This window comes from Triticum dicoccoides, chromosome 4A, assembly GCF_002162155.2.
Source record: "Triticum dicoccoides isolate Atlit2015 ecotype Zavitan chromosome 4A, WEW_v2.0, whole genome shotgun sequence".
NCBI lineage: Eukaryota > Viridiplantae > Streptophyta > Magnoliopsida > Poales > Poaceae > Triticum > Triticum dicoccoides.
In genome coordinates, this window is record NC_041386.1 from 533,443,356 (window position 1) to 533,455,223 (window position 11,868).

General features: G+C 43.0%; 1 long non-coding RNA gene across 3 annotated transcripts; it reads right to left on the reverse strand.

The window, feature by feature from the left end:
* Window positions 1–1,436: 1,436 nt before the first annotated feature.
* LOC119286571 lies at window positions 1,437–6,009 on the reverse strand. 3 transcript variants are annotated; one of them, XR_005140540.1, is made up of 5 exons: window positions 5,348–6,009; window positions 2,644–2,688; window positions 2,236–2,429; window positions 2,054–2,154; window positions 1,437–1,839 (listed from the first exon to the last, which is right to left on the reverse strand). It is a non-coding gene; the product is annotated as an uncharacterized LOC119286571 (long non-coding RNA). The 3 variants fall into 3 exon arrangements; XR_005140541.1 differs by having other exon boundaries at window positions 1,437–1,844; XR_005140539.1 differs by having other exon boundaries at window positions 1,437–2,154.
* Between the last annotated feature and the right edge of the window lie 5,859 nt (window positions 6,010–11,868).

Below are 11,868 nucleotides of genomic sequence, written 5' to 3' on the forward strand. Positions count from 1 at the left end.
TTCTTGTTCAAACTTTTGAACTGAACCCTTTTTGAAGTTGAGAGAAGCAAAGTCAGCCAGGGGGTTGACGCACAGGATTTGTCGGGGCAGCGCTGAACTGGCAGTGGTGGTGGCATTGAACGACGCACATCGCTGGAAGAAGGTAGGAGGACTGGGCTCGTCGCCAGCAGGAGGCGCAGGGCGGCGACCGCATCCATGGGAGGAGGAGCGTCGCTCGTGCCTGCGGTGAAGGTGACTAGGTGGCCCTTGAAGGTGGCTGATGGCGGGTGGAAGTATGTTATTCTGCGCCACTAGTAACAGAATATTCCGTCACGGTTTCCTGTTTTTATAAAATAACTAACTAGCTCAAAAAATGAATTTTTCCTATTTTTATAAAAAACTAGAAGTTCAAATTTAGAAAACAGAACGGTTCGATGTTTATTACAAAACTCGGATTCATTCAGTTACTAAAAAATAGACCAAGAAATTCAAATTAGAATAACAGAGTAGTGAGATGTTTATATACCACGAAGAAAACAAAGCTTCACTTAGAAAATATTAACTCTAGAAGTTAAATTTAATAAATTGGAGAGTTTAAAGAAAAACCAAGTTCTCTCTGTATGTAGGAAAAATAAAATTATGAAGTTAAATTTAAAAAAGATGTTCGTATGGGTTTGTACTGAGCATGTTTTCACATACTAGCTTTCACTCTGTTTTTTGGGGTATCATAGTCCCTGAACTTGCATGGTTTATATTGTTGAACTGGATGAATTTTTTTCAAAAGGAAATAATTTCGTGTGTTTGTTTTTTAACTCAATTTTCTTGAAAGATGTTTTGGACTTCTCTTGTTTTGCGACTTGAACTTTTACCATTTGATTTTTCATTGGGTTTTATTTTGTTTGAGCTTTTTTCTCAAACTTATCTGGGACGTCGTGTTGAACTTTACAACTTTTTTAATTGTGAACTTGCTGTGTTTTTACAATGTCAATATGCAAGAGATCAGGACGATGACAACGATAGAAGGAAGGTGCGTGTGGTGATCATGGAAGTACTACAGGGCTGAGCCACAACGGTGGTTGATGGCAAGCCGGCACAGCACGACATGCGGCGGAGAGGCATGGGGACGGGTGGGCGGCGCACTGACATGACACTTGAGATGCGCCTGCTTGACTGACCTCCTTGTCCCATCTGGACGGATCAGTTGCAGAACTTGGACGTTTTCTTGGACGTCAACGTCACAGAATACCAAAACCTAACCAGCTTTTATTTTTCAAACTTATCATTGTTTTTAATTCATACTGATCAATATTTTTGATTCAAACCATTTTCTCATTCTTGCATGCACATCAAGCTGTCATGTACTATACCTTCTTTGAAGTAGCAATCATCTCATCATATACAGAAAATTTTTCACACAAATAATACATGTACATGAATAACATATACACAACACCGACTGCAAATTTTCATACATGAATGACATATACACCACACCGATTGCACATTTTCTTGCTATTAGAAGCCTCTTCAGATTTAATGGTTTGTATTGGGCAGAACAAATTAACCAAAAACCGAATTACGAAGGTCAAAGTTCTTGAATTATAGACCAAAAAAGCAAAGAAAGGATAGATGGAGGATTGACAGGGTCTAAGAGAGATCAATTGCAATACACTTTCACTCAATTTTCACTCAGTAATAGCATGACTGAATAAGTAGTTCAAAACTGGAGCAGTTTTTCCTTTTAGTATCGTTGGGCACGAGCTCCTTGAGGAAGCTTGCGTGGTCAGTAGCACGTTGGTCCTGTAATTGTGTCGACATGGAGGAGCCACCTCCAGGTCAGCCCGCAATAAGGTAACTTCTCTGCACTACAACAAATCAAAAGTAGTAAATGCACACATTTTGTACATACAAGCATAATGGAAATTTGCAGAAACATGGTGTATCCAGATACAAAGTACTGATGCTTTGGGAATTTTTGAACAGAGAAAAGAATTGCTGATGCTTTGGGAATTTTTGAACAGAGAAAAGAATTGCAGGCGGCTCAAGCGTCAAGAGCAGAAGAGCATGGGCTCACCGGGAAGGAGGTAGACAAACGATAGTGGTTGGCCCAGCGCCTGACTCACCGACATGCTTTAGTTCGGGCTGGATTCATCAAAGATTTCAAGCTTATAAGCACTGCAAGAACAACCAAGATTGAGAGAATACACTGAGCACCATGTCTAATTCTCAAGTTAGTGGTTGGTCCAATAATATTACTAGGTCAGTGCTTCCATGGAAGTAACGAGATGCAAGCTTAGTTCTTAGGTTACAAATTTGTAAATACTAGTATTGCTACCAACATTTACAAATACTGGTGAACTTGAACTACGCACACCTACTCAACTGATCCATGCCACCGTCCCGCTACTCATCAATACACTTGTCGCCTGCTCATTGTCGTTGGATGTACCCTGCACACACATAATAGCCACCAATAAGCATGCACAAGTTCATGTACAATAACATTACAAATTCGCAACGAAAGATAAAAAGTTATGTAATTTGAAATAATTCATTTTACTTTCCAAATACTTCATTTGTTTCGAAATATGAACTTCTATATTTATTTCCTTAGAACTTATTATGATTTCCCTTCGAACTACAAAACATGATTGGTTTACTTACCCACAAAATACTTGAAGTATGTCAAATGAAAAAACATCCCCAGGCCTGGAAGTGAGAAAACACATTACACTCATCGAGTTAGATATCATTCTGTGCATACCTTGCCAGAGACCACATAGGATTCCAAGATTCTAGATGGACTTTAGCAAAGTGAAATGAGACCTTTTCTAAGCTGAGAACTACAGAAAATTAGCTTGATTTTTTTAACCACAACAAATAAGCTCTTAACTACTTCTGGCAAGTAGAATTGAACTGATGTGTCCTTTTTCTAGTTACCGAATTGCTAACCACTCCAAATAAACTCTTAACTACTTATGGCAAGTTTTTTTGAACTGACCTTTTCCCATGTTTTTTGGTGTGTGTCTTTTCCCAAATCTTTTCCGACCCTCTTCTCTGAACTTCTATATTTATTTTTCATGAACTTTTTAAGTTACCCTAGTTGAACTTCTAGCGTTTTCTTTCTTTTACTAATTTTTCTTTGTCCAATATCATCTCTGTCTGGTAGTTTCCCATCCATCTCACTATCTTTGAACTTTTGGCAATCTGGAACCTAAACTTGGTGTGAAAGACGCCAACTCAATCAAAACAATCAGTACTACTCACATCTATTAACAATGGCTTGAGATACTCATGTATAGGCTAGTGCAAGCTACTAGTACTAGGCATCCAGCGTGGTTGGAACAAACAAGATGAACAAGTGATTTAACGGAGCAGCACTACATGCATGAATAGGAACATCTCTATGTACCTAGAGACCGACCACAACAACAAGCGACACATGGACTGAAAGCTCAAGTTGGACTGAAAAGCTCACTCGATAACTGAAACTCCTAGGGTGAGGGGTGGGATCCAGGGTGCTGCTGGCAATGAACGGCCTAGGGTGGTGGCGTTGTATGGCCTGGAGTGGTGGCTATGAACGGCCAGGGTGCTCCAGCGGCAGAGCCCCACCGGGAGATGGCGATGCAAGCAGGAGGTCGGGAAGCAGTGGTGCCGGTGGTTGGGGTTGTCCAATGCTCATGGCACAATAGTACAGGAAGTTGATTCATCACCCATCCACAATTGTTTCCTTTTTGGAATCCATTAAACTGAAAAAGCTACAATGTGAGCTGAAAGTATGAAAACAACATAACGTTGACGTCCAATGCGGGGCGGCTACTTGCTCATGCACTATTTTTTGTTTCTATTTTTCAATGAACTTATAGGGTTATACATTTTGAACTTATAGATATTTTTTGTTGAAAGTATGAAAAAACATAACATTGACTTCCTCAGCCAAAGAACACATCCATTAAAGAAACGCTCCAGTCACCGAACATAGAATAGCACATCCAGTTCAAGATTGACTATTGATGCATGCCTTAATAAGCAAGAGCACCAGTACAACATTAGCATAATAGTAGGTAAAATAATAGTACGGAGTTAGCCATCGATGCAAGCTTTTGACAAAGAAGCTCAATATGCACTATGGTTTTGGATGGGCAATGGCGGCGGCACATCTCTAGTGGCCAGCGGCACGTGTTTTTGAACATGAGAGGCCTATGAACTTTTCCGCTTTCTCAACTCTGAACTTTTTGTATTCTTGCACTTGATCCTCCCCAATATTATTCTAAACTTTTTTAGTGGCTTTTGTTGGTGAGCCCTTCTGTTTCCCTAAACCTTCACAAGGTTTCTTCTCAGTATAAAGAAAACAAGAAATAAAAGTGTTCTGTTCACATAGGCATTAGAACAAACTCCTAGCAAGCATCATTTCTTCAGACCAGGTAAACATGACTTTTGCTTCTTTTTGCACAAACTACTTTTTGCAAAAGGAGAAATTTTATTCAAGAGTAGTGTCACTAGTACATATATGTAGGAATAAACTCACTTTTTAAGAGCGCTACCTACTAGCATGTGTGTGTGTGTGTGATTTAATCATTCAATGACGATGGACAACATCCTGAATGCATGTTATTGTTGTTTATGCGACAGAAGTCCATCTTTAACAAATGTGAGTTGCTTGGGGGTTGATACACGGTGCATAATTCTTTTCCTTATGTACTGTGATTTCCATTTTGTCGCTCACACTAGCTGGGTTTGTAGAAGTAATTCCATGTGTTGTTATGCAAGGGGAAAGACATAATCTTTAGAGTCATTTTTTGTTTGGAGGAAATGGAAGCATGATTAACTAATATTTTGACTTTTCTTGGCACAGTAAATATATTGGAACTAGGACAATTTAACTAGATGAACCGAGAAAATTTTAACTAGCTGAAATGATACAGTCAAACTGATTATTAGCACATCCAGGTATATATACAGGCAAACAGAGATGGTGCAAAAATAAAATGCAAAAATGGAGAAAAATGTCTAGATGTAAACTGTTGCAGGCCCCAAAATCCAACCAGCGGCAGCAAAATTAACCTTTCATGATACAGACTAGATTATGCTTCCCCACATGAATGGTGGTATAATACAAAGCACTGAAGACCTCCTATATACGCACTCCTCCTTAAGCTGAACTGGGCTAAACAGAACATCAATTTTCCCCTGCCGAGATCACTAATCACCCTTAGAATTCAGCAAGCAGTAGCATCGAGACAAGCCTTGAAAGCAAGCAGCCTGTCTCCAGCCAGACCGCTAGCGGAATTTCAACAACAGACAAGAAAGAAATCCTAAGCGGCATAGCAGACTGCCGAATTCGGCAGGCTGGGTGCGGTGCACGTACCTGAGGAATGGAAGGGAAGTCGGGAGCAGGGGTGAATGGCCGAGGGTGACAGTGGTGAACTGCCCGGGGTAGTGGCGGTGAACGGTCTGTGCTGGATGTTGTCCTCCTCGGGGCAGAAGGGGCTAAGGAGGAGGCCAACCTATAAGCATGGGAAGGAGGCGATGCAGTAGCACCACTGTGTCCACAGCGCCGTCGAGGTGAGCACCGATCCATGGAGTGATGAAATGAGGCACGCCGCCATCGACAGTGCGCGGCGGCAGGGGAAGGGAGGCGCGCGGCGGCCGAGAGGTGGGAGGCGTGCGGCGGCCGGGGAAGGGAGGCGCGCAGCGGTCGAAGGGTGGGAGGCGCACGGCGGCCGGGAGGTGGGAGGCGGGGTGGAAGATGGGGTCCTGACTTGCGGTTCCCACCGATGAACTGACAAACTGACGAACTCAGCATAGTCGGAGGGGCGGCCGCGCTCGGGGTCCAGCGGGGGCGGCTCGTCGCCGGAGATGGGACGTGAAGAGCCCCCGGCGCGCTGGGCAGAGGGCTAGCGACGACGGCGCGTTGAAGATGGCGGTGGGGGAGGGCCTAGTGGCACGCTGGGGAAGAGCGCCAGCGCTGGAAGCATGGGGCAGCGGCGGATGGAAGCAGGGGGGCGGTGGTGGATCGCGGCTCGGGATATGGTGCATGGTGTGTGGACTGAATTTTTCGCGCATGCGTATATAAAGATGGATGGTAATAGAATAATATTCTGTTACTAGTAACAGAATAGCCCAGTCCTATATATATATAGGACAACACTATTCTAATCCCAGGATTAGAATAGTTATTTGGATCACAACAGCCCTTATAAGACGCGAGCCAGATGTTCCTGAACTCCTCGAAACAAAAAAGGAAAAGCCCAAACAAAAAAAGAACCCATATTCCCCACCTCTCCCCACTCTCCTCGATTCCCAGCCGCAGCCATCCCCACAGCTGTGCGCCTCCCCTTCCTCCCAACGGTCGGCGAGCCTCCCCATGGCCGGGTCCAGGCCGGCTCCCACGCGCCACCGCTGCCATCTTCCCCGGCGCGCCGCACTCACTCCCCAGATTCCTCCACCGCCGCGCCACCTCCTGGATCCCCGTCCCCTGCCGCGCGACCTCACCAGAATCCCCACACGCCTCGTCGGATCCCGCCGCTCCTCCAGACGTCGTCCACCTCACGCCTCCACCACCCCGCGCCTGGTGGAGGCAAGATTTGGGGCGGCGCCTGGCTCCCCGCACACCAGCCGCCATAGGCCACCGCACGCCTCCGCCAGGTCCTGCCACCTTGTCGCATCTGGTCTTCTTGAGTCACCGGCCAGCTCTTGCGCTATCACCGACCCACTGTACCGTTGAGGTGCTGCAGCACGGCAGGAGGCGGCGATGTTCTCTTGAGGACACGAGAATGAGATGAGGGGGAGAAAAATAGGGTGATGTTCTTGTCTCCTCCCCGGCGGCTGTAGGTAAGAAGATAAACGCATTCGTTTTCTCTACTTCTCTCGATTTTCTTGGGCTATTCAGATAGTACTCATCGGGCAGGCCAAACAAAATACTCGTGGAAGGTCCAACAAGATGGTTGGAATTCCTCTTGCTTTTTAAGAACAACTTCAGTTTGATCATATGTGTGCGTGCTCATGTGTGTGTGCGCCCGCCTGCAGAGGCATGCATATCCTCATCCTCCCGCTGCAGTTCATATTTGGGTGCAAGAACCGTCCAAGTAAGAACATTATTGCAAACTCTATTAATCAATGCTCTGTAACTACCATATGGCCATAATCCTGGGTTTTGATCAGATTATTTCTCTAGTATGTTTATTTTGATGATATTCAGTTCAAGTGATGTGGTCGCTTATTCCTTGTGCTTCTATTCCACACAAATACTATATTCGTACTGTGTGGCATGTGCTGATCATTGTGCCAGAGCTAAAAATGGTCACATCAGTCTGGAAGAAAATGATGGTTTTGCTCTCTCTTGCCCTTTCCTCAAAAAGCTATAGCTTACCAAAAATTTCTGGTTCGAGGAGTTTCTGAAATGCATGAAACTTGATGGTAGCTAGCTATATGGCGAGCACTAGTTTTTCTTAGCCTTTTCAATTATGTACTGGGAATTACCTGAAGCTCATCCGCATGATACATTGGGTTGTACATGAGAGCCGCTGATTTTATCGAACTACTGGTTTCAATATTTCTTCTTAGTGGCCACATATTGTGTTTCTTTTTGTAAATATGTGTATTCCAAATATTAAAAAAGTAGAGCAGTTTGATGGTGGAGGGGTGCGCCTCCCCCTTCCTCCACATGCTTCTCTCTCCCTTATCTCATTCTCCTGTCCTCAAGAGAGGCGCAGAGTACAGAGAGATCGGTGTCGAGAATAAGATCCTGATGGATGCCAAGTTCGACCAGAGCGACTGTTGCAGTTCATCGTACTTAACAGAAGGCGTTTAAAGGAGATGATGTTGTGTAGTTAATGTTTTCTTTGTTGTTATACTCCACCGGTACTAGCTTGAATCTGAAAAAATTCATAGAAATGGTCATTTGCAGGTTACCGAACATGTCGTTCTCTCCTCGTGCCCATGTTGCAGTCCCTGTACTTTTTTGGACGCGTTTGATGATAATTTCTGCAGCTACATACGTGACGCTTCTGTGACCTGCTGCACACCTGAAGTTGTATCTAGTAACGTCTCCGGCAGTCCTGCTCGCTAACGCATGGAGGTGCTACTGCATGTTAATGCTACAAGAACACAACGTGAAGGCTATGGGAAAATTAGAAAACAACAAAGCTTCCCTATTCTTTCTCCACGTGCGACCTTCCCTGGCTCCTCTCTCTGACCTTCCGCCGAGCCTTTCCGGCAGCCACGCTTGGCGGCTTCCCTAGAACCTGCAGTTCCGTTGTGCTTGTACTAGTGCGTGATTTATTTGGATTAAAATTTTTGTTTTTGCGAAGGTCAAGATGTTGTGTTGCAGAAGGTCAAGTGTGTATTGTATGTGTGTGTGTTTTTTTTTAAATGCATACCTTCATTGCAAAACAGTATGTTCATTCCTTGATGTGAGGATGGTTCCCCGTGCAAAAGGATTGCAAAAAGAAATTTTTATTTCCTTTACAATGTTGTGTTTTTATTAGAAGAAAAGAAAAAGAGAAGTTCGGTTTCTAACGATGACGTGGTTCAACGTGCAAACCAATTGAAAAACTGTACAGGTCCCTACCAAAAACGACCAACATTTCTTGTGGAAAAAAATTCACTCTATTTTTGAACTCTGTGTGAGAACTTTATGCTCTTTCAGATGTGTGCATTCGTCATTGTGTAAATACATGTAGCACACGAAGTGTATGTGTATTGTTGTGTGTATTTTTCTTGAATTTCAATAGAATGCGAAGTTCATATTTCAGAAATTCTTAAAGCGTGTACCACATACTGAATAAATTCATCTATGAACAAAAAACGGACCGCCCAGGCCATAATAAAAAAGCTCAATGTGCTTTTGAAAAAGAAAAATCAAACTGCCATTTGAAAATGTGCAACAGAAGTTCATGTCAAACTAACGGGGCGATTCAAAGTTTATTCTTGAAAAAGTGGAGAAAATTGTACATGCTTTGTAGGTCAAAAGTTTGGCTTTAATTTATGTTTTGCGAAGGTCAAAATGTTGTGTTCGAGAAGGTCAAGTGTGTTATCTCAGCAAGTTCAAAAATAAATTTAAACATGCAAGAAAAGAAAAAGAAAGGGAGAAGTTCAATTTGTAAAGATGACACGGTTCAACGTGTAAACCAATGTTGAAAGAAAACAAAAAGAAAAGGAGAAGTTCAATTTCTAAATATGAAGCGGTTCGACGTGCAAACCAATGTTGAAAGAAAACAATAAGAAAGGAGAAGTTCAATTTCTAAAGATGACGTGGTTGGACGTGCTAAACAATGTTGAAAGAAAACAAAAAGAAAAGGAGAAGTTCAATTTCTAAAGATGATGTGCTTTGACGTGCAAACCAATTCAAAAACACACAAAAATGTTGTTTTGGTGTCTTAAAATATTTTTATTCATAAAAAAGATTAAGAAAAAACCCAGGAAGTCCATATTAAAAAGATGGAGAAGTTCGATGATTATAGAAAACTCAAATTTCCCTCATTATGAAACAATGGAAGCAAGAAGTTCAAAAATAAAATAACAAGAAGTTAAACTTTTAAAAATGGAGCGCTTCAAAAATCACAAAAAAGGATTAAAAAATTCAGATTAATATTTATAAAAAACTTAGATATTTTCACGTAACCGAGAGAAGTTCAGGTTGATAAACTACGAGAAGTTCACGTTCTACACGGTGTGCATTTTGTATTAAAAAAGAATAAAAATGCAAAGGCTAAATTTGTTGTCATTATAAGTTCAAGTACTCCGTCGGAGAAAGTTAAAAAAATTATTGTGAGAGAGGTTTGTACAACAAGAATATCATTTGTGTAACACTGACGAATGGATGAGAAAATTACAAACGAAAATACGTCACAGAAGTCCAACGTGAAAACGGTATGAAGTTCAACTACTACGCTGAATGGATTTCAGATGAAAAACTTTTAAAATCATCACGAGTATGAAAAAACGATCAACACGGGAAAGTTATGTGCTTATAGCAGCTTTCCACTGGTATATCACTTCCTCAATTCCGGTGAGTGGATGGAGAGTTACGAGCAGTGGATGGAGACCTACGAGCAAAAAAATCACGTGAAAAACAGAGTGAAGTTCAGGTACATGCGCCGAGAAGTTCAGGTTCTTCACGCGGTGCATTTCGAAGAATCTGTTTCGCGATAAAGGCAGAACCATTAACATGAAAAAGTTTCGCATTTTCTGTAGCTTTTCAGCGGTATATTATTTGCCCCATTCCGATAAAGTTTGTAGAAATTACGGCGAAAATACGTTTTTCTCCATTTTCAAAACTGACTTAAAACCGTAAAGAATTGGGAGAAACAATACATACCAAAAAGTTTCGCATTTGTTCAAGCTTTCCAACGCCATATCATTTGCTGCATTCGGATGCACGGTTAAAAAATTAGCTCGAAAATACGAACTCGGTAGGACTTGGACCATTTTCTAAATTACTCTTAAACCATTCAAAATTAGAAAAAAAACTTTCAAGATGAGAAAGTAGCGCATTTTCATAAGCTTTCCAACGCCGTATCATATGCTTCCACTGGATTAGCCGTTTAGAAATGACATCGAAAAAACGAACTTAGCTGTTCGGTTTACGAGATTTTACGTTTTTTTTCAAATTACTCTTGAACCATAGGGAATTAGAGAAAACTTTCAACATGTGGAAGGAGCGTTTTGCAGCAGCTTTCCAATGCCATATTATATGCCTCATTCCGATAAACGGTTTAGAAATGCGATCGAAAATACGATTCACATTTTTTGTGCGAAGAAAAAACGGTTTTCAAAACTGCTCTTAAACCGCTTATATTTTGCCAAAAATTTAAGTTGGGTCATGATATTGGGGTCCATAGCTTTCCAACGGTATATCGCAAGCCCCATTTGGGCAATGTTGGCGGAAGTTCAACCTAGTTCACAGGGCAGTTCAACGTACTACTTGTCGTGGTTCTAACTCTGACAGTGAGGTAGGGGGGTATGTATGGAGAGGCTAGATCTCAGCTATGAAGAAGTTGTAAATACACCAGGATGTACGAGTTCAGGCCCTTCGCGGAGGAAGTAACAGCCCTACGTCTCGGTGCCCGGAGGCGGTCGACTGGATTATGTGTGTATGAATTACAGGGGTGCCAACCCCTGCTACTGAGGAGGGGAGTGGCTTATATAGAGTTTGCCAGACCCCTCTGGTCCTCAGTAATGCAGGGTTAAAATACATTAAGACTGGGTGTTACTAGTAACGTCCCTATTAAAGTGCTATGATGACCATAAAGACTACTTAATGGCCGACTGTTTGCTTGCGGAGTGGCTTTAGATCTCCTGTCAGTCGAGTGGTTGGCATCGTAGTCGAGTGGTAGCCTCCTGGTCGAGTGTCTTGAATCTGTCGAGTGGGATACCTTCAAGTCGATTAAAAGGTGACTTCTTCCAGGGATGTCCTTGGGTAGGGCTCCTTAGGACAGGTCCATGCTCCTACCCTAGGTACATAGCTTCATCATTAGCCCCCAAATGGATCGAGGTTCGAGTGGGGAAGGAGTTGGGGGTCCTTCCGACTGGTTCTTAGCATTGTACGAATGTCTTGTACTGGATCAATCGTCACGGGTGACGTTGTCAACTTCTTTCGGTCACCTCGATCCATTCTTGGTCTCTCGTCGAGTGAATTTCCTTACTTGTGGAATACCGAGTGCCGGCACGAGCGGGCTCTTCAGTTTGATGAGTTGTTCTGCAGCCCGTGGATTCTGCGGGATTCGAATTTCGGGAAGCGAGCGGGACGGGGGCGGCCGAAGTAATCGGATGGGATAGGATGGAAGCTCCTCGATCTCCACGCCACCTTTTTCGCCACGTACCACGCGCGCGCCTGTTGCGGGATTTGATGGGATTGCCTGGGCCGACCGGTCAGCCACTCGGAAG